The sequence below is a fragment of the Equus asinus genome, chromosome 1, assembly GCF_041296235.1.
Source record: "Equus asinus isolate D_3611 breed Donkey chromosome 1, EquAss-T2T_v2, whole genome shotgun sequence".
Classification (NCBI taxonomy): Eukaryota; Metazoa; Chordata; class Mammalia; order Perissodactyla; family Equidae; genus Equus; species Equus asinus.
Genome location: NC_091790.1, coordinates 36,014,507 through 36,038,509, shown reverse-complemented (window position 1 = coordinate 36,038,509; position 24,003 = coordinate 36,014,507).

Sequence of the window (24,003 nt, the reverse complement as noted above, 5' to 3'; positions counted from 1 at the left end):
ATAAGTCTGTTCCTCAATTCTGAATTCGAGGGATACACCTGTCAACATCTTTCTCCATTGGAATCATCTTATTAATTCACATTCTAAAAGTACCACTAAAGAATCTGACCCTGACAATGAACCTTGGGGATGGGAAGGAAGTGCATTCTGTTGTCAATTGACCCAAGAAAAAGAATTTTGAAGCAAGGAGCCATGTTGCCTTTTCCTCTAAGAAATAGTCAGATTTTTAATGAAATATGAACAAGACAGAAATAAATATTCTAGATCAATGTGAAAATTCTGAGTAAAAGGTAAAGAAAGAAGGAAGAAAAATCCTGGAGCTAATATTCACCCTAGAAACAGATCCAATTTTCAAGATGTAGTATATAGGGCAAAAATTTTAAGTATTTTAAAAAGGAGATAAAAAGAAGCATTACAGCCATGAGAAGAGATCACTATTAATTTTGCAAAAGAACAAGTAAGATTTCTATTTGAAGCAATATGTAGAAGAGTCAATTCTATCAAAATGAAGGAAAGTGATAAAAGACAGAGCTGGTAACAAATAGGGAAAAAATAACTGATGAAGATAAGGAGACAGGAAAATGACAGGAGTGGAAGATAAAATATGGAAAGCCAACATGCAAATAATGGGAATTACCAAGGGAGAAAACAGAATATGAAAAAGATTTTATAGTCATTAGTGATGCAAACTAAAACATATCATGGGATATTCAAAGCGCTTTCGATATTGCAAGGAAAATCATCATAAGTCAGTACTTCCACATAGTCTGGTGAAATTTTTAAACTTCAAAGATAAAATTAAATTTCTTCAAGCCTTCATGCAAATAAAATTTACTTTCAGGGCCCTTGAAATTAGAACCCCTTTGACCCTCATCGCAAATGTCCATGTCAGTTCACGACCTGGTATCAAGTCTTAACCAAACACTCAGCAATGTGTCATTTGTATGTAAAATCAGGAGGAAGGTGTTCTTGGAACTGTAAGCTCTCAGACAATTGCCCACCCAAGGATTATTTCTGTAAAACACACAGAGGTATATAATCTAGAACTCCAAACCTGAACAATATAAAAACTCTCCAATTAGATTATGGACCAGGGGAAAAAACAAGCACACACACACATCTTTGATGATCTTTGAAACCATGTTCCCATAGAACAAAGTCACTAAAGTGCATGGCTATTCCTTAGTAATAGTCAAACGGGTTCTATAAGGAGAAGAGATGCTGTTGATTAGTCTAAACAACTGAAGTAAATTTTATAATAAAATTTTAGGGGTTGGCCCGATGGCCTAACAGTTAAGTGCACACGTTCCGCTTCGGCAGCCCAGGGTTCGCCAGTTCGGATCCCGGGTGTGGACATGGCACCACGTGGCAAGCCATGCTGTGGCAGGCTTCCCACATATAAAGTAGAGGAAGATGGGCATGGATGTTAGCTCAGGACCAGTCTTCCTCAGAAAAAAGAGGAGGATTGGCAGATGTTAGCTCAGGGCTAATCTTCCTCGAAAAAAAAACCTTAAAATAATAAAACAAAAGTTTGTTTAAAATAAAAATAGAGGCTTCAGATTATGAAATTTAATTAATGAGCTATGAGAAGACATATGGCTTTGAGGTTACACCTTATCTTCTCTAGAAGAGAATTGAAAGCATAAACATAAAATATAAATAGACAATTGTATCATTAGAAAAAATAAAGGGAGTTTAAGCTAATCATTATGAAAGCAAAAATAAATGAAAATAGTAAAATCAATGCTTCAAAATTAGTGAGGAAGATTTTAAAGAAGAATTTAAAAAGTGCATGAAATAAGCTCAATTACTGATGCTAATTAATGATTGCTATTTATAAAATTATAGAAACATGGAAAAATATTTATGATACAGTGTTATGTGAAACAGCAAATTGGCAAATTGTGTGTGAATTATATATACCCTGTGGATAAACCAGGACAGGAATACACAAAAAATGAAATAAGCATATCCTAATGTGAAATTGTGAGTAATTACTTTACTTATCCATTAAACTTAAATAAAAACCTTTAAAAAACTTTCTTAAAAACTTTAAAACAACCCTCAATATTATTGTTAAATTATATTAAAGCATGATTTAAAATGTTTAAATATGTCAAAATTCAGTTTTAAGACCCAGCGTATATGGCCACTTCTGACAGAGAATAATTCGGCTACAGAAGAAAACACTGGCTTCTTTGCCAATATTAAAAGCATGTAAAGAATTATTAACCCACAGTCTTATATCTTTACTTCAGAAGATAGGACGATATTTTGTGAGTTTACACAACTTATATATCAACTAAGGATATTTTTCCACTAGGTACATAGATCTCAAAGTTAGAAGGGCTTCTAACTAAATATACACTATGTGCAGGTTATAGAAGTAAAACCAGGAAATCTGTGTGTGACGTTTGCAGATACAAAAAATGATACTTAAATGCAAACATGATTTTCCCATTGGAGAATGAGGGCTTGCCACTAAGATAAGAACATTGCTTTCAGAATTCCCTTCTGAACTCTAGAAAAGCTTCCACGATTAGTCTGCATGCTCCAAAATCAGATATAACACTGAGTTTACAATAATCCAAGAATGTAGATCACTAGTCCACACAATATCAGAAATCATGGAAAAACTTAACACTTAGGAAAAATGAGAGTATCTGCAGATACTGAAGAAGGCTTTAAATTACAATATGGTTACTCTCTCCTTTTATTCAGGATTTTAGCTTTTGGAAATCAATCTTGTCACCCCTTTCTCCTTTCTCATGCATCTTCCATTCCTAACAGATTGTCCTGCTCTCTGTAACCCAAACAAACCATCCAATCCAGCATCCACACCATTGTTCCCACTGTCTTTTCCATCTTCCGTCTCCCTATTTCTCCAACCATCAAAATTTCAGTAATTCTGTAAAGCCCACATTAAACCACAGTCCCCCCTGGAGGTGCTGCAGTGAAGCCTCTTTTCTCAGCTGCTATAATCCTTGTTTAACACAGAACTCTCTTAATCCACATACTGCTCTTTCCTATCGGTTATCTTTTGATGTTCCCATAGCTTTTCTCTGTCTTGTGAGGGCACAAATCAGATCTTCCCCGTCTTCGTATCCCCAAAGCACTAAGAATTATGCTATATGAGCCAGTATTCTACTAGTAACGAAGGAGTAGGTTGGGAGAATGTTCTAATTTATTGTTCAAACACGTGTGAGAAACAAATAAAAGGAGGGATTTGGGAAACATTTTAATACAGTGACTTTACAAATAGAAGTTTTGAAGTTTTCAGAGCTTAAAGTATATCTGATGTGAAAGACTAGTTCTGTAAATCCAAAGGTAAAAGATCAACTGAAGTTCACTAAAAGAAGTGCTATTCTTGCTAATCATTTTTAGATTTTTAGTTTAAAATTTATTCTTAAATGCACCTATTCTTATACCTCTAGTCAAAACCAGGGAACTTACATATGGACTTTCGCTTGTTAAAAAAATACTTTGTTGACTTTCTTTTTTTAAAAAAGTACCTAAAAATAAGGAGTAGTCCTCATTCTTCACTCTTCATGTTAAACAAATGGAGTCGTTTGTTATTGTGCGTGCTTTTAGTTGACTTTTATTTCCACTTAGATTTCTCCTTTCTGATTTCAGGAGTATTAATCAAAAGCTTTGTGCCAGGTGGCTGTATACTCTCTTGGGTAAACAAAAAGGATGCTGGACTTGTACAGTTGTGTGCCTGTGATCACATACACCCTTAAATAAATGTGAAGGGCATAGCTTTGTAAAGAGGCTTTGAATTTCCCAACTTCATTTGAGGCAATTGGAATTCTCTCTCTGGTCCTTTCAGAGACTATTATAAACTGGTACTATCTACCTACTTTTAAGACTTAAAGAACTTGAAATGTTTCCCTTTATCTTTGAAAGGAGGCAGACATCTCTATTGTCACAATCTGCCCCCACACAGCATGATGGGGATGGCCATTTTTTCTTCCTAGGAGTAGTGTATTGTTGTTTGATCTGCCTGAGATTTGGGATGTGATATTTGTAATCTGAACTTCCAGGAGCCAGCAAATACAATTAAATAATTCTGATGAAGCCAGTCACAAAGATCTGGGCTATGACATTTACTCCATCATTTAATTATGCAAAGAAACAAGCATTAATAGAATAATTTGAAATTTTAATCATATAAACACACAGATATGGAAAAAATCTTCACATTCCCCTGTACATCCCATCTTAATTTTTGCTTCTGTCTTTGCTTTTGTCATTTCTCTACTGCTAACCCGAAAGTGTCTTCCTATATCCTTTTCATTATCCACATTGCAAAGTCCTACTTTCTGACACAATTTATTTTCTGAACTCAATAACTGACAAGAGAACACTTGATTGTTGACTATATCTTTTTTCTCTAGTTTTTTCATACACATATCTTCTGTTTCTAAATAGTTACTAAGCTTCTGAAGAGTAGGGACCATGAAATAGTAGTTCACAATCCTATCTCCCTATCATACATACAGAAAAACTGAGGCCCAGAAAACTTAAATTCACTGATTCGTGTATTCAGTAAATGTTTGAGTATCCACACCTTGCCTGGCACTGTGCTAAATGCTGGGTATACGATGCAGAGTGATAACTAACAAGGTTCTTGTTCTCATGGACTTCGTTCTGGTAGAGGGACTCAACCATTAATCAAAAGATCACTTAAAATGTGAAATTTATAATTATGATAAGCATCTCAACAAGAGGTCTAAGGTGATATAAAAGGATATATAACAGGAAAAACGATCATTCCATAGGTTCCACCATCAGCTAGAACAAAGTATAATTATAACCCTAATCTTCTACTTCACGGAACAATCCCCTAGACTGTCCATCACATCGGGCGTGTTAGATAAATCCCTCCTAATCTGTTGATTGACTGTTGTTCAGGTGACTGAGAGTTGAAGACAACAATGGTGTAGAAATCTGAGGGCTGAGGCCTTTGTCACTTTAGCCATGACTTCACATGATTGATTTTCTGCTCCCATAGAAACCAGTTCTCAGAAAAATATGTAGAAGTTTTTGTGTACATTAAATTTTGCCAGCATAGCACAAGCCAACCAATCAGACCCACAGCTTCTGTGCTCTGTGACTAGGTTCTCACCAACAGGACTTTAGAGTCAGCCAAAACATCTTTAACAATCACCTAGTGCTTGAAATTCCAATTCGACATCACAGTTAGCTTCTTATCTAGGGTATACTGGAATACCTCTAGTGTTGAGAGGAGTCCTCATAAGTCAGCACATTCCATATTCAATGAGTTCTTTTAGAGAGGTAAAGATGTTTCTTTGATACTGGTTTAAGTTATATCTACCTCCCAAGAGTTAAAATTGGGAATTAGCACTGTATTCTCATACTCTGAGATATGTGACAATACTAAGTGGAAGGTGATGCAAAATGTGTATGACCACATATATATTCCAGGTGAAGACAGGATATTCCAGGTTTCTGACTTCAATGTTATAAATGACAGTGTACTTCACAATGCCAATTCATAGGAAAAAAAATCTGGAGCTTGCTGTGTGTATTAAAATATCCATTTAAAAATACTTAGAAATCGTGACCAAACACCTGTAAGCATATGCACATATACCAGCAGTTCTCTTTCTTCTGGAAAATATTCAAGTGGAAAGTTACTGCTCTGTTTCATAAGTAACAGCAATTTGTGACAATCATGGAATATGCTAGGCATCATCAACTGCATTGTTATCTGCTGCAGTACAATTTAATTAGCAAGCCTTAGTTTGATTAACGGCCAGTGCCTGCTACCTTAACTGCTCTGTTTCAGTTTGAGGACTAAAATTGTATCTTATCATGTTAGTGTATTTGAGAGGATACCTAAACATTCTCAAGCATTTTGCTTGTCATATTATGCTCCCCCATCAAGAAAATTGTATTATACTATTTGACGTCAGCTTAAAATGTTCTCAAATGAATTAAATATTTATTTCTGGACATAAGAATACCTTGATTTCATTTTAGATATGATTTCATAATCTACAGTACTGTTTCTATCAGGTGAATATAAAAGACCATATTGATGACTATAATTTCAAAATATTTTAAAAGTATTTTTATGGTGTGTGTATATTTCAGAATAAGTGGTTATATTTTGGAAATTAACCTCTTATTAGATATATAGTTTTGGAAGTATTTTCTCCCATTCCATAGGCTGCTTTTTTATTCTGTTGATTGTGTCCTTTGCTGTGCAAAAGCTTTTTAGTTTGATGTAGTTCTACTTGTCCATTTTTGCTTTTGTTGTCTGTGCTTTTGGTGCTATATCCAAAAATTCATCACCAACTCGCATGTTAAGAGTCTCTTCCCCTATGCTTTCTTCCAGGAATTTTGCAGTTTCAGGTCTCACGTTTAAATCTTTAATCTATTTTGAGTTGATTTTTGTATGTGGTGTAAATTAGGGGTCCCATTTCATCTTTTTTTGCATGTAGGTATCCAGTTTTCTTAACACTGTTGAAGAGACTGTTTTCCATTTTGTATTCTTGGCACCTTTGTCAAAGGTTAATTGACCATATATTTGTGGGTTTATATCTGGGATCTCTATTCTGTTCTATTGGTCTAGATATCTATCTTTATGTTATTACTATACTGTTTTAATTACTGTAGCTTTGTATTTTATTTTGAAAGCAAGAAGTGTGATGCCTCCAGCTTTGTTCTTCTTTCATAAGACCACTTTAGCTATTCTGGGTCTTTTGTTATTCCATATGAATTTTAGGATTTTTTTTCTATTTCTGTAAAATATTGAACTTGTATAACTCAGTAGCAGAAAAACAAATAACCCAACTTTTAAAGATGGGCAAAAGACTTTTTGTGATATTGTGATTTATAATAAGAAATACGTATTTGGTCTTTGTCTGCATTCCTAGCACAGAGTTTCTAAAACCCTTGGAATTTCCCAAGTGGTGAAAGAGATACAGGTGTCTCTTGTTATGTTAATAAGGTAATTTTTGGAATGCCCCTGGATCACCCAATATTAGGGACTGGTTGCCAGAGCCACCAACTCTGTGATTGGTAGGTTGGAACTTTTAGTCTCACCCTTGACCTCTGGGGAAGAGAAAGGGACTGGAGATTGAATTGGTCACCAATGGCTAACGATTTATCTATTGTGTCAATGTAATGAAGCCTCCATAAAATCCCAAAAAGACTGGGTTCAGAGAGTTTCCAAGGTGGTGAACACATCTACACTGGGTGAGTGATAAAACCCAACTCCATGGGGACAGGATTTTGTACTCAGTACTCTCCCAGACCTTGCCTATGTATTTCTTCATCTGGTTATTCATCTGTTTCCTTTATCACATCCTTTATAATAAACTGGTAAATGTAATTAAATATTTCTCTGAATTCTGTGAGCTGCTCTAGCAAATTAATAAAACTTGAAGAGGGAGTCTTGAGAACCTCTGATTTGTAGCCAAGTCAGACAGAAGTTGTAGGTTAATCTGGGGACATACTACTTGAGATTGGGATCTGAATGGAGTAAGAGCTGTCTTGTGGGACTGAACTCTTAACCTGTTGAATCTGATGCTATCTCCAGGTAGATAGTGTTAGAATTGAATTAGATTGCAGGATACCCAGTTGGTATCCCAGAATTGCTTAGTGTGGGGAAAAACCATCACACATTTGGTAAGCAGAAGTTTCAGAAGTGAAGTGTCCCTTGTGAGTGTAAAGGTAGACACATAGGAAAGAAAGACACACGAGGGAAGAACTGCGTTTTACTCTACCCAGGTGGAAAACTGGGTAGGTTTTTCTCTAAATAGAAAAACCAATTTTTCTAAAGAGAAAAATCTATTCTCTATTATATCTTGAACAGACATTTCTCCAAAGAAGACACATAAATGGTCAACAGATATATGAAAAAATGTTCAACAACATTAATTATCAGGGAAATATAAATCAAAACTACAGTGAGATATTACCTCAAATCTGTTAGGATGGCTATTATTTAAAAAAAACAGAAGATAATAAGTGTTGGCAATGTTCTGGAGAAATTAGAACCATTGTGGACTGTTTCAGAATGTAAAATGGTGGAGCAACTAAGGAAAACAGAATGGAGATTCTTGAAAAAATTAAAAATAGTATTACCATATGATCCAGCAATCTCACTATTGGTTATATATCCAGAAGCATTGGAATCAGGATCTCAAAGAAAATCTTCACTCTCATGTTTATTGCAATGCTATTCACAACAACCAAGATATGGAAACAACACAAGTATCCATCAACAGATGAATGGATAAAAGAAATATGGTATACACATATAATGGAGTATTATTCAACCTTATAAAGGAATGAAATCTTCCCATTTGCAGCCACATGAATGGACATTGAGGACATTATGCTAAGTGAAATAAGCCAGTCACAGAAGAATGCTGTATGATTCCACTGATCTGAGGTATCTAAGATAGTCCAACTTGTGCCCTCTATGTTACCTAGCACTATGTGAATTATATAGCATTTGCCCAATCAATATTTGCTAAATTTAGTATTTATTGTGTCCATCATAAACTAAAGACACTAGTAACGTGCTAAATGCAGTGTGAAAGCATTAAATGAAGAAAAGAAGCAAAATTCATACTGTGCTAACTCTCGTCTCCTGTGAGTGCACCTGATTGCTGAGGTGATCACTCAATGGGATATAAACAGGAATAGTTTATCTTTCTTCAAACACTGCTTTTAATAAAATTCGAATCTCCTTTTCCTATCACATAATGGCATCTTTAAAGTTTCAAATTCAAGCTTTGTTTAAGGCTACCCTCTTTTTATATCAGGGAGGAAGTGAGGAAGAGACAAAAATCTGATCCTTCTCCCCTCCTCTCACACCATAGTCTTGGAGTAGATGGGGTGGGGATGGCGGATGTACTTGGATTTCTCCTACACATTTTCTTCTCCTTTCTCTTCTGAGTCTAGCCTTTCTGGGTGTGTGGCAGGGAGAAGAGAGGGGTAGCCGAAGAGTCTTTGGGTTTGTCTGACTGTAGCCACATATTGGTGGGGGGGCAGCAACTCTCATCCCACGCTGGCTCCATCTAGTAATCCCAGTCCCACTCTGGTGCAAACTATTCTTTTCTGCTGCTGATGCTCTCTACAACTTGGAGGGTTCCCTGCCAATGATGTGGAGGGTGATCTTGAGAACTTTCTCAGTGAGAAACTTCCACTTCTCCCTACAGCACTACCAATGGCTAGGACTGCTCATGGTGGGCCTCTACCTTGCTTTGTCCATTTATGTCTTAGGTGGAAACCATGTGTTCTGCCCTCTCCCCTAAATTCGTGTTCCTTCACAGAAAGATACAGGAACCTTAAAGTTCTCTTCCCCACCTCTGAGAGCCTTGGAGAACTAGAATGGGTGATGGGGTTGGCTCCATCTTCTTCCCCAGCATGATAGAGTGGAGCCCTTCTTGCTATGTTCTTGTAAACCCTTCAAGTAAGCACTACTCTTAGAAATCTTAGATGAAAAGCAAACACCAGTCTCTCCTTCCTACTTACCTAGAAGTTCCAGAGAACAGGCAGTAAGCTTTTCTTCCTCCTTTTCCTGGACCAGCATTTCTGAAGGGAGAGCATCACTCTCTTCTGAGGGTAGCACCTCCACGCCTGCAGGCCAACACTGCCCAGCAAGTCTTTCACCTGAGACTCTTGTTCTTGCAAGTCCCCATAAATAATCATGAAAATGCCAAAAGAAACTCACCATCCTAATTTTTGCACTTCACAGATATTATTCTTAGAACTAGATCGATTCCTATTACCCATCTCCATCTATTTTTACTCTGAATCTATCTTGAAAAATAATGTTATAATTTAAAAGAGCAAACACCAATCTACTTGTAATGTAGCATGGAAAAACCATATGAAGAATTCTTGGTTTTAAAGATTTTATTTTTTTTCCTTTTTCTCCCCAAAGCCCCCCAGTACATAGTTGTATATTCTTCATTGTGGGTCCATCTAGTTGTGGCATGTGGGATGCTACCTCAGTGTGGTTTGATGAGCAGTGCCATGTCTGCGCCCAGGATTTGAACCAACGAAACACTGGGCTGCCTGCAGCGGAGCACACGAACTTAACCACTCGGCCACAGGGCCAGCCCCAAGAATTCTTGGTTTTAGATGTCAGAATGAAATACTGCATGGAGCTCTATAATATTCTTACTAAAAGTCATTAACATTCATTATACATAGAAACAGCGAACAAAATAGTTAAAACAATTGTGTATATAAATAAACATTTTAAAACTCTTCTAGGAAAAAGAAAAATTATGCATTATGCTATAATAGTTAAAAGTATGGAAATTTGAGTCAGAAAGATCTGGGTCCAGGTTGTTGACTGTGCCTTGAACACTTTATGAGACTTCTCTGAGCCTCAGTTTCCTCATCTATAAAATGGACATAAGAACACCTAACTTGTAGAATTATTGTAGGAACTGAAATAGGCATTTCATGTAGACACACTGGAAGCTCTTAATAAACAGTAGTTGCTTTTGTTTTGTTGACAAAATTATATGCTACACTTGATTTGTGGAAAGGCAGAATAAAACAAGGATAGAGACAAATCTTTCTAAAAATTCTTTTAAACGTACATATTTCCTTTTGAGAAAGGATGAGAGTTGTTCTTCTGTTTCAAACTTAAGAACTCAATTTTCTTATCAATTAAAGCTTTGTTCAAGGAGATATCAGGATACAAAAAATCTACAGAATGTCAACATTTCACTGAAATGGTGTGTTCCACTAAGTCATTTGCGTTATATAACGAAAGAAAAAGACTTTTAGGTGGGAAGTTAGAAACAATATTCCATTGTTGATGAGTTTTAAAAAGTTTCAACCCCCAAAGAGTTAATATGGAAGATAAGTTTTAGATATGCTCGGGCCCAGAGCTTTAAGACCAAGGTCTAGCCAACCACCGTGTGCATACGTGTGACTGTGCTGCCTGTCAAAACATGCTGTAGGGGTAAAACTGGGTAATTTCTAAGATCCCTTCAGGCACTAAATTTCTATGATGAAGTGAGTGGGATCTTGCTGAATGTAGTTGTTCTAAGCTTAAGTTTTATTTTTGTCTAGAATTTTCCTAAAGCAAAGATCATCTTGTCCAACCTCCAAACTTGAAGGACTATAAAATGTATTTTCTCAGTCAGAAAAGAGCTACCCAGACTAGAATTCTGTGTCCCTGCTCCTTCTAAATGAATATTTCCAGCTTCACTTAATTAGTAGTTTCTGTCTATTCCAGTCTGAAAACTACATTATAATAAAAAGAACACTCTAACTTCTGTGTCCCTTATTTCTATTTCCTAATAAGATAAATTCTTTATCATATTTGGGACGCTACCTACCCCAGAAAATTCCGATCTTCAATAAAAAGTAAAGAAAAAGATTATTTATTTTTTTGTAAAAGATTATTTTTTTTGTAAGTTGTGATACCCCTTTTTATTAATACATTTCACAAAGAAGATCCATACAACAATTAAGTTCCAATTTGAATTCAGAATGATCCAATTGATTCAACAATTTAGACAGAAGAAGACAAATGGACTTTCATGTGGAAGAACCCCATACATATTAATAATGATAATGATGATGGTGAACACTTGCTGGGTGAGCACTTACTGTGCAACAGGCAGTGTTCTGGGCACTTTGCACGTGCTGATTCATTGGATCCCTAGAGCAGTCCGTGAAGTGGGTATTAATCATGTCCTTGTATTGTAGTGGGGAAACTAAGAAATTTCAGTCCCTTATGCAGATTTGTCCAGGTGGTGAGTAACACAGACAATAGGTTGAAAAAAATGACATTACTGGAAAATATTTTACCTGTGATCCTGAGCTTAACATTTTAAAAATTATACAATGTACTTAAAAGCATTCATGATAATAATTCACTATAGCTATTGTGTTGCAAAATAAAATGCTTTAAAATTATATAAAATTTAAAATGTTAAATAAATGACATAATATCTGTATTAAAGTGATGTAAGGAGAGTAAATATATTTACAATAAAAATGTTTAGAGTCTACATGATTAGTATGTTGTATGAATACTAAATCTTTCCTTTTACAGAGTCACAGGAAATTCTGGTTTTGAAACTCTGTGATTGGTAAAACTCATTTGATTCAGGTGAAAAGATGATGTTTATAAACAGCCACTCAGAAATTGTCCTCTATTTTTACTAGGTAACCTAACTCCTCCATGTTATAAACTTGACCCCAGTCCTAACCCCCAAATGTTTTATGGAAAATAGGAAAGTGGGTGCATGGCCTGGGCCACACTTAAAACAGGTTAGTATTTGGGTTAAATGTGTATAAAATATTTATAACATTAAGCTTCATTATTCTTATTGTCCTTAAGTATGAGAACTTAAAATGACATGGATGGGCAGCAGGAAGCTACAGAACATTCCTGAGGCCCAGAAAGCTAAGGCAAAGATGCAGGAAAGCTAGAAAGTCAACAAAAGGGGAAGGGAGAGAGCAGAGGTCTGGGATGGAATCCTGGATCTCAACGTTTTCCGACAAGTTTAGATGAGGTTGAGTCTGCTAAGAAGACTCATCAGAGGAGGAGCCAGAAAAGGAGGAAGATGTCAGAATCACAGGAGACAAATTTGGGTGATGCACCAGCTGATGAGCACATGGAGGTTGAAACTTTTCCTCCTTTCCACCTCTAGTTTCTACAGAGAGAGAGACAGTGGTCAAGGAGCTGAATCTAGTGAAGCGTCAAGGAGAGAAGCACATGTTCCTCTCCCCTCGAAGGGAAAGGTTAAAGGAATTTACCACACTGAATGCTCAGAGGTTAATTTTCTTTCTTTCTTTCTTTTTGATGAGGAAGACTTCCCTGAGCTAACATCTGTGCCAATCTTCCTCTATTTTGTATGTGGGAGGCTGCCACAGCATGGCTTGATGAGCGGTATGTAAGTCCAGGCCTGGGATCTGAATCTGTGATCACTGGGCTGCTGAAGTGGAGCATGCACACTTAACCATTACACCCCTGGGCTGGCCCCTCAAAGGTTAATTTTAAAGAAGGATTCCAACTAAAGACAAGGATTTGTGTGTTGCCAGTGAGGCATTTACCTGGGCACAAAATTTAAGAGAGTGCTAAAGTCTCAGTAATCAAGATAAATAATATTTTTAAATATTAAAATTAATGAGAAAAAATCTATGATTAGCAAGATATCAAAACTTTAAATAAATTCAGGTATCTTAAGCACAGCATTCTTGAGCAATGAGAAGAGTCTCAGCCCAGGGCCAAGGTTGACAATGGTGTGAAAACAGATTGGGCCACACAGGGATTCATAAACAGCCAGATTTTACTAAATTGTAGAGCTGTTATTGACTTTTCCATTTGGCTCAAATTATCAGAAGATAATTTGTGACTATAATAAAGCAAAAGGCATGAGAGGAATAAATAAAATGGAGGTATTCTGGGCTTCCAACATATCAGTGAAGTAACAAAAGCAAGAAATTTACATTAGCATGTAACAAATCAAGAATTCAGATGTAGCCTTCCAGGTAAGCACTATTAGGATGACTAACAAATTAATACGAAATTAGTAGACTAATAATATGTCTTGATTAATTGAAGAAAAAAGCAAGCAGAAGAAAAGGACATAAACTTAGTGGGTGAAATTGAAATAAATAGTAAGATGCTAGACATAAACACAACTATATCAGATATTATAATAAATGTAAGTTGACTATATTAAATAAAAAATAAATCAACTGGATAAAAACCAAAACTCAACAATTGGCTGCATACAAGAAACGCACCTTAAGTATACAGACATAAAAGATTGAAAGCAAAAGAACAGAAAATGTATACTAGAAAAAAGATTAACAGAAGAAAGCTCTTATAGCTATGTAAGGCCAGAAAGGTAGCCTTTAAAGAAATAAGCATTAGAAGAGTTAAAGAGGAGCATTTCAGAATGATAAATACAGACAGTCTCTTTCTAAATTCCAAACTCTAACATTGAGCATGGATATTTGGGAGTGTTTGTAAAATCTATTTCTGAAAGTATACTACCCTTTATTGTTGAAGTAAACCCTGAGTATGTCACCAAAGGAATGCATTTTCTCATCAATCCAAATAAACTCAAAATAACATGTCCAACTCTATTTACTGTAACCACAGTTTAATCACAGAATTGATACCTGTATTCAGCGGCATCTCAAAACCTAGATGGTGGAAGTGACTTGATCTATACAAGCAATAAGGGTTTGGACTGTCTGTAGAGAACTTAATAATTATCAAACCAACATAAATAGATCTACTTTGCGTTGTCACTGCATCAGCAATTCTAAACAATGTCAGTCATAAAATTCTCCTCCCCACCAAAAATCTTTTATTAGTCTAAGTTCTAAACAAGTACTGTGGGTACCGTTGAAGTTTTATTTTATAGGCTTCAAATTAGCACAGTTTAAATGCTATCCTTAATAAGCATAGTATCCTATATGGAAGTTAATTCAGAGAACTCCCGCTTACATTGGCTAACTCAGTTACACAAGTTCCTGTTGAGAGACATTCATGTGGTTCATAGTGTACAGGTATATTGTATGGTTAAACTACTGCTATCCTGGAGTACAAATGGCTTTCAGGAACACTCCTACTGCCCCCTGAGCTAACCCCACTGGTCCCATGACAGGAAGGTGTAGGGCCAGCGTTCCAATTGCCTCTTCTGGGAGTCTATGGGTTTTGGAGGAAAAACAAAGTTAAAATTCATGGCAGAGAAGCTAATTTGTTGAAAAATTTTCAAATAGTTCACCTCATATATAAAGAAACATAATAGAGATTTTCTCAAATTTGACAACAATCCTAACCTTTTCTCTTACATTACCAGCAATTTGTGAAGCTGAAAGAAAATTTTCTAATTTATCAGTAATAAATACAAACATCCACTCAACTATGCTAAAGGAAAGGCTGAATAATCTTTATGTTCTTCCCAGAGAAAATGAAATTACAAAATTGTTGTCTATGAAGAGGCCACCCAGAGTATGCAGCTGGGAAAAGTACGAAAAAAAGAAATCACAAAGGAATTTTAGGCAGTTAATTAATAAAAATATTGAATTATTTGTTGGCATTTTTTAGTGTTTGTGGCATTCATAAACTTTTACAATTAGTAATTTGACAGAGATTTCTTTACTCATTCTAAATAAATATTTACTTTTCCCCCCAATATTGGGATTCTTATTTTGCATTTTTTTCTCCATAAAAGTTTCAGGACGCACAAAATCTGGAACTACTCCTGGATCTTTTGCTAAAACCTGAGTCTGGAATGTGCTTCCTGGTTTTTAGAGGACTTTGGGTTTCTACTGTCAGGTCTATGATTCTTACACACTTGGAAGGTAATTCAAGGTGGCAGACCAGAAGGAACAGAAGGAACTTAAACCAACTGGCCTGAGCTCTAGTTCCAGATGGTAAAAGTGATCTCTAAACTTGTTGAGTAGACAGACAGCTAATTAGCGTAAGCTTTCCCTCCCTGCTACAATAAGAAAACCATGCATAGTTCCTTCAGCCTCAATTCATTCTTTCTTACCTAAGTTCTGAATGAGGGAAGTTGATTTGGAAAATACAAGAACCATATTAAATATGGCCCTAAGGCATTCAAGATAAACAAACAAAAAAACCCAAGAGAGAGATTTGAGCCTTCCACAGCAAGCTGAAAAATCTCAGACATTATAATTAGAATAACTAAACTCTGAACATGTAAATTCTATCCAATCTTTAGAGCACTTTAAAAATTGTCTCTCTTCCATGACATTGCCCCCAAATACTCAAAATTATTTATTTGATATATACTGATTGATTCCGGGGAAATGGTGGGGTGATGGCTTAGTTCTGCAATCTCTCTCAATCCTCGCATAAAAATAGATAGGGTAGTTAAGAACCAAAAATCTGGGTATCTATTAGGATCTACCAAATAAGTTTGGTATTTATCAATAATATCCTTTAATTATTTCATGTGAATATAGTTGTTTCACTAGCTACTATAATTCTTTATGTCTAAGACTCATATGATGCATTTTCTGTGTTGTCTAGAGGATCTAAGTATTGATTTCAAAACAGTCAATGAACACATGTTGAATTGAGTCATCACTGGGTAAACCTACTTATATTCCTGGGGAAATTTATATTGAAAACAATTAAAAAGCATGCTGTGGAGTAAGTAATAATGAAAAAAGTTAATTTTGACAGAGTGGGCTTTTCAAAGAAGCCAAGTGTATCCAGCAGCTCCTTACCAATAAAGAATACAGCCTCAATTTGGTAAATCAACCCCTTTTTCATCTCAGTGGTTCTTGCATCAAGAGATTATTCTAACCTTGAACATAAAATCTAGTTCATTAAAATGTAACCTTTGACCAAGCCAATTTCATTTGTGCAGAGGCAATATTAATGTAAAGGAGCTAAAAGCTAGCTTTGCAGCAACAGTGCTTTCATCAAATCAAAGGCTGTTAACAATTATCTTAGCAACACTAACTGCAATGACCCAGAACTTCTTCTAGGAAATGTTGTAGCTATATTTATCTTCAAAATGTTTTAGTTCTGAAAGTCATTTCATTCTGAAAGTGATAAAATAGAAAAATTTATCACTTTTGTGGAAATAAATCATAAACACTGACGTGTTCCATATAAACCCTGTTCAAGTATGAACGTATTTATAAACTATAAGTTATAGTTTTTTCAAATCACTTGCATTTTTCAACCGACAATTTTCAAATCTTCTTTCTTCATAAAATACATGACAAATGATGCTCAAATATGGGGCACACTTCCTCTCATTTGAACTATTAAATTTTGATGAAACCCAATATTTACAGAGATATGAAGCACTGCAACGATTCACGCGTGTTGCTACTATTGATTTATGGATTACAGGTCCATCACAGATTGGAGCAGTTAACTGTTGGTTGAATGCAATTCCCAGTGCACTGACCATAATGCCAACCCTTTCGCTCCACTCAGAAAAACTTAACAAAAATGCCAGTGATGTTACTATAGTGACAGCCAGGCTCTAATCTGCAAAGAAAAACAATCAATTTAATTTTTATTTTAAATATTTGTAAAAGTGAATTACTCACAGTCCAATGCATTAATATGTTATGATTCTGAGATTAAGAATTGCTATTTGAGTTTATAATCACTCTCCATTCAGTTTCTTGCCACCAACTTTCTTTTAAATACCAGTCAGGATCAGCCTACGCTTGCTATATAAAATTATTACGTGTAATAAGGTAGTAAGTGCACATATACTAACATTACAATTATAAATTTTTGAAGCTCAGGGAAATTAAATTACCAGCCCATGCTCAGCCAGGATTAGGAACTTGGTTTCGTCAGTTCCAATTCCTTAATTTTTCCCTAAAACCTGTTGACTAAATGCAAGAAATAAAAAATAAAATTTACCGGATTTTTTAAGGCTTGACATTTCTATAAAAAACAAAACAAAACAAAAAACTAAACTCTTACTAAAAAGTTTCAAAAAGCATACAAAGAATTTCTATAATCCCTTGACTGAAATTCTTCCAAATATTAACATTTTACCACATTAGCTTTAGTCTCTTTGTCTCTGCATGTATATATAAATTATGCAAATATATTATATATACATTTTTTTCTGAGCCAGTTTCAAGTAAGTTGTGGACATATGTCCTTTTACCTCTGAATTCTTGTTTGTATTCCCTAAAAACAAAGAGATTCTCTTATATAACCACCACATAACAATGATCAAATCAGGAAATTAACTTTGATATAATATTATCTCATGTACACGCCTTATTCAAATTTCACTAATTTTCCTATTAATGTTCTTTAAAAAAAAAAGGTTAAAAATATGGTCTTATGCAAAATCCACCCCAAGATTCCTCTTTTTATTTAATTGTCATGCATCTCCAGTCTCCTTTGACCTGGAACTGTTTCTTAGTCTTCCATGACCTTCATATTTTTAATAACACAAGCCATTTATTATAAAGTATATCGCTCACTTTGTGTTTTTCTGATGTTTCCTTATGATTAGATTTATGTTTTTGAAAAGAAGTAGCACAAAAGTGATGCTATGTACCTAGTGCATCGTACCAGGATATATATTATATCAGTTTTCCACATTACTGTCCCTCTTGATCACTTGGTTGTGGTGGCATCTGCCAGATTTCTCCGCTATAAAGTCACTATTTTCGCTTTGTAACTAATAAGTATCACATAGAAGAGATACTTCGAGACTATCCAAATATCCTTTTTCTCATCAAACTTACACCCATTGAAGTTTCTTGCCTGAAATGATATTATCATAGTGGTTACCAAATGTTGATCTTACATTTCCATTTTTCCTTCAACATATACTAGGTGGCATTCTACTGTAAATGATGCCATTATTTATTCATTTGTTTCAGTGGTTCAATTCTTTACTGTCATTATTTATTTTGTTCCTCAGAATTATCCTAAATTTGGCCAGTGGGATCCCTTTCAAACTGACTTCTATGTCCTTCTCATGTGTCCCCATCATTCTTTGAGCACCTTCTTACTTTTTGGTATAGAAAGCTGCTCCAGGTTCATCTTGTACTTTCTCATTCCATGCCCTGGAATTAACCAGTTCTCCAAGGAGCTCTGGTTCTTTTTAAAGGGAAAAGTATTTAAAAACCAAGATGTAAAAAGATGGGTGAACCCAGTTGCAGTCTACTGGGGTTTTGTTGGTTCTAGCTCTTCTCAGCATGTGTGGCTAAGAAATACTGTGTAAGTATTTATCTATTTACATACATATACACACATAATATCTATTTTAATTTCATATCTATCTACCTATCATCTAATCCATCTTCTGTGTATCTATCTATCTGTGTATCTATCTTTAAAATTATGACTTCATACTCATTTAATTCTAATAAAATACCATATATCATTCTAGCAGTCTTCCAGACTTGAAATTTGATTTTGCCATGCTTACAATTGAATAAATTAGCCTGTTACTCTTTCATGGATGTTGGCAGAAGACATGAGACTTTTGCATCAGAGACAGAGGACTTTTTACTCATAACACAGCAAGCAGAATAATTTACATTGGTGCCCCCTTGCACTTAAGTCCCACAGGGATGAAGCAAGGAGCCCAGATGGATACTGGATTTCCATTGCAGCTTTAGAACACCGAATTAAGAGAACTCACTGTTTTATAGCAAGGTAGGTCAATTTGCTTTTTGACTTAGAGCGAGTCATGATTTCACGCTTTAAGGTTGCTTTACAAATCCAACCCAGAGAAATGGTCTTGGTAAAGAAGGATCAGGGCCTTGTATTCTTAGCATACTCAGCAAGAACATGCACGGACGCTTGGAGCCTGGAATGGATTGCCTCTCCAAACTCTTGCCTCTTTCAAATTTGTAGTGCCCTTTTCCTGACTCCTACTATGCTTAACTCATTTACATATTTGCTCAATACTAGAATGCATATTAAGTAGTTTCAGAATTTCTAACCAATACCACTGAAAACCAAACTTATCAACTACTAACTTGTTTACAGTTCTTTTTGTCTTTGGTTGAAAGTATGTATGGTCAAAATACTTAATAATTAATTGGGTTGGTTCTTTATTTCCTGCTTTAGTATGTTGTTATTGTCTTTTCTGTTTGTATTCCATGTTCCCGCTCCATTCTTGTTTATCTTATTTATTTGCTTTTTGAGTATGTAAAAACTAAGATGTTCTAAAAACCAAAACTATGTCAAATGGGCCAGCTCCATGGTCAAGTGGTTAAGTTCACATGCTCCACTTCAGCGGCCTGGGATTTGCCAGTTTGGATCCTGGGTGTGGACATACACACTGCTCATCAGGCCATGCTGTGGCAGCATCCAACACAGAACTAGAATAACCTACAACTAGGATATACAACTATGTACTGGGGCTTTGGGAAGTGAAAAAAGAGGAAGATTGGCAACAGACGTTAGCTCAGGGCCAATCTTCCTCTCACACACACAAAAAGCCCTCATCACTTAAGAAAAAAAAGAGAAACTATACTAAAAGGTATACCAAACAATTGTTGCCACTTGTCGCTCTCTTTTTCCCATGCTTTACATCTCATTTCAAACCAACTTGCAAAAGAAAAGTTTCTCATTTTCCTCTCTAGTTCACCAGCTCTTCACTGTCGTATCCTGAATCACAGAATTTCTGGATTAGAAATGACTTTCTAGATAATCAATCATATCTCCTACAAAAGGATTATACACTCTGTAGCTACTCATAACTAAATGAAAACTAAAGAAATCAACCCAAAATAATTTTCTTTCTCTCTAAAATAAGGGGAAATTAAATTAAATTAAAACTCTTTTCTAATTCCTGCTATACTGAAAAGCTCTTGATAAGGATATACAAATAGTCCTAGTTTATTAGGAATAAATTTTGGAATTAAACATTTATTCTGAGGGCTGACCCTGTGGCTGAGTGGTTAAGTTTACACGCTCCACTTCGGTGGCTGGGGTTCACCAGTTCGGATCCTGGGCGCAGACCTAGCACCGCTCATCAAGCCATGCTGTGGAGGCGTCCCACATAGAAGAACTAGAATGACCTACAACTAGGATATACAACTGTGTACTAGGGCTTTGGGGAGGAAAAAAACACATTTATTCTTCCTTTCCTGTATAAAATGCATGTGAGGATAGTTGATGAGAGAACATTCTTCCATATGAGGTAATTCTATGGAGTGCAGAAAGAAGGAAATAATATGCAATATTTGTCCTAATGAAATAATACCTCTAGGCAACATTTACCAATGGTGGTCAAAATCGTCAAATGAAAGACTGATAGGGAACCTTACAATGGATGGATCAGGTTGATCCAATAGACTTCAGTCTATTTAAGGCAGAACGTTAAGTCCAAAATTGAGCTGAGGATTCTTCCAGACGCCTGATAGGAAGTAAGTCTTTAGTAAATAGAAACCGTTGCCAAACGTGTCTCTCCAGAGATCTCTGCCACAGAGATTTTGATAGGGATCCTGATTATTAGTTGTTTGGGCAGGTGAGTGTTGCTTTTGGTACCCACTTGTGTCTTTCTGTAGTTTGGTTTCGATGTGAAAAGTTGTTTCAGGGTCACAGCAGACTTAATTGAAGATAACAAGGGATGCTTATAATTAGATGAAAACTCCTGACTTCATTGGGTGCAACCTTTGTTAATCAGCAGTTTCCTGTGTACAAATGGCTTGGAAATTGGAAATTATTCAGGAAATTGCTAAAAAATGACAGAATGGCTTCATATTTTAATGTTAAGTAGTTTAAACAATTGTACTGGAGACATACAAAACCCAGAGGTCAATCCTGAATTGCACAATTGAGTTATATGCTTCAGTGTCTAAACTCTATTCTACTAGGTGAGGTTGAAAGTTTAATCATTGAAGTACCTAAGAAGACAGATTAAAACACAATTTGAAAAAAAAAACACTTGGTTACAAAAATTGTTAGATCTTCAAAAGAGAGTAGACACTGTAATAGACACAAAGTCTTCAAACCCTATACTCAGGAATTATTTCAGAGTCCAAAAGGCTTATAACTGTTGAGTGAAGACAAGGTTATCAGAAGATCTGGAAAAATTTGAATTAGCATTTTTGAATTTAACATAGTAAACCTCAGGTAAATTCTGAACCATGGTGACTGGAGTTAACCAGACAGATTTTTCCAACTTGTAAGTGATCAGACACAAATATGCCTTAAATTGCTCAATTATAAAGTGAAGATTTTCTTTAGGTTTAGGGAAGTCCCATTTGTTTAATATGGGTGTACTTATTGCGAGAGAAATATCTCATATGAAATATTTACAAACACAAAGAATTTGAGACAAGCAGAAAGAACTAGAATTTCTGGTTCAAGAACTAAATTCCTGGTTTATGTTATAAACTATTAAAGAAATGTTTCATAAAGCACATCCTTTCCATCTTTCCACTGCCTATATTCAGTTCCTATATAAAACAGTGGACCTTTGGTTAGAATTACACCTGGTGTTAGATGATAAACGGTAGGAGATGTGAACCTGACGCGGACATAGGGTTTATATCTGATAACTGTTACAACTTTTGCTTGTGGGAGGAGAGTGTACAATTCTTAGAGAAGGATAGAGATAGTTATTTACCCCAAAACATGTTGGAATATAGTGGCTTTAACAGTATAAACAATCTTTGAATACCCTTTCATTTCGTTATTCTTTATATGACCTAATCAAAGAACTGCTAAAATTCTAAGGTCAATGATACCAAGACTAGTTTCCACATTTAGCCATTCTCATATTTTCAGAATTCCATGGAATACGTGTTTGTGTCTGAGGTCTTGCTGAAATGCTTGCACCATGTAAAACACAAATGCCTTTTAGGTAGGGTGGGTGCTGCTAAATGGAAACCACTGATGGATTTCATTATGCAAATATGAGGTATAGAAACTGGAGAAAGCTAAGAGTAGGAAAAACTTTGTAGTGACCAAAGGAGAACTGGCCAATCTGAGAGGGAGAGGAGCAGACAAGAAAAACTAAGAGGAGGGAGACTCGATGAGATAGCGGAAGTCCACACACTCAAACGTGAGCCACCTCTGTCACTCCTAAGTCTTCGATGAGGACTAGTGATCTCACAAAGGCCTACTGTGTGTTGATTTCATACAGAAAAATGTGAAGACTAAGATCTATGTCTGGGCTGATATGAATAAAACAAACCAAGATATACGAATTGAGGAGTCTGGTACAGAAAAGAGGGCAAATTCCTAGACTGTGGATAAGAAGAGAAGGGCTTTGAACTTCTAAAGAAGATCTGAGATCTGAAGACATCCAATTTTGAGAGAGACAAGAGGACTCCAGCTAACTTTTGACTTAGAGAAATTGCAGATATACTCATAACTTTATACATCCACTAAAAACAAGACAATAGACCCCAAATGGAGTTTCTTATGCTAAGCCCTATGTCACCAAACCAAGACTTAATTACAGTTTCAGTTTTCCTAGAAATGGAATCTTAAACCAGTCAGTCAGCAATTGCCTGATTAGTAGTATTAGGTAATCTGCCTGGTAAACCCTTGCCATCCTCTATAAGAAAAGTAATCTTCCAATAACCAACCTACTTTTTTTGCCCAGTACAACTTCCTTGTTCCTACTCCCTTCTGCCTATAAAATTTCTTGTATAGCTTTTCAGAGCTCCTTTCTACCTGCTGGATTGGATGCTGCCAGAGTCATGGGTCATTGAATAAGCCAATAAGATCTTAAATTTTCACTCAGTTGAGTTTTTTTTAAAAAAACTTAAAATCACTTCTACTTTATTCATAAACATTATGGAAGAAACGAGGAGTTGCAAATTCATAACTGAATCTTTCTTGCCCTGTTCTAATAACTTCTGGAAGTTATGATGAGTAAACACAGTTCTCACTTCCTGTCTTCCTCAGATTGATATCCTCAAAAGCAACATTTTACATTCAATGAGAATATATGTCCATTACAAGTAAGTGCGATCTTTGCTATTAAAATAAAATATAGGACCTGAAAATAAAAAGAAAACAAACACATAACCACGAAATGTGCAACCCTTATTTTAGTTTAGTTTAGTTTGGTTTTGGTTTGACTTCAAAGAATTGCCTATAGGAGCATTTTAATCATGTAATCCCATGTCAGTTAAGATAGTGACAGGCAAAACTACAATGTTTAGCAAATGAAAGAACTTCCGAGGGTAGAGAAATAAAAGAAAATTATTATAAGAATAGCTTTCTTTTAAATATAGAAAATGTTTTTCTCTTCCAGTTGTTTTTAAATGAGAGAGCAGAATACGTCAAGGAAACTGGCCAGCCTACCCTTAGCCCTTCCTGCAAAAATCTTCACCTCCTCAGCTTTTGTGGTTTGGGAGGACAATTTCACCTCTTACCTCAGGAACTCATCTAAAGCCTTGGGACTAGAAGAATATTTTATGTCAATCTTGAGGCTTCTTTCTCTAATTCACTATCATATTTTTGCTTTTGAGACTTCTCTGTCTCCAGATTATTTCGCTTAAGAAGAAAAGACAAATACCGCCATGAAA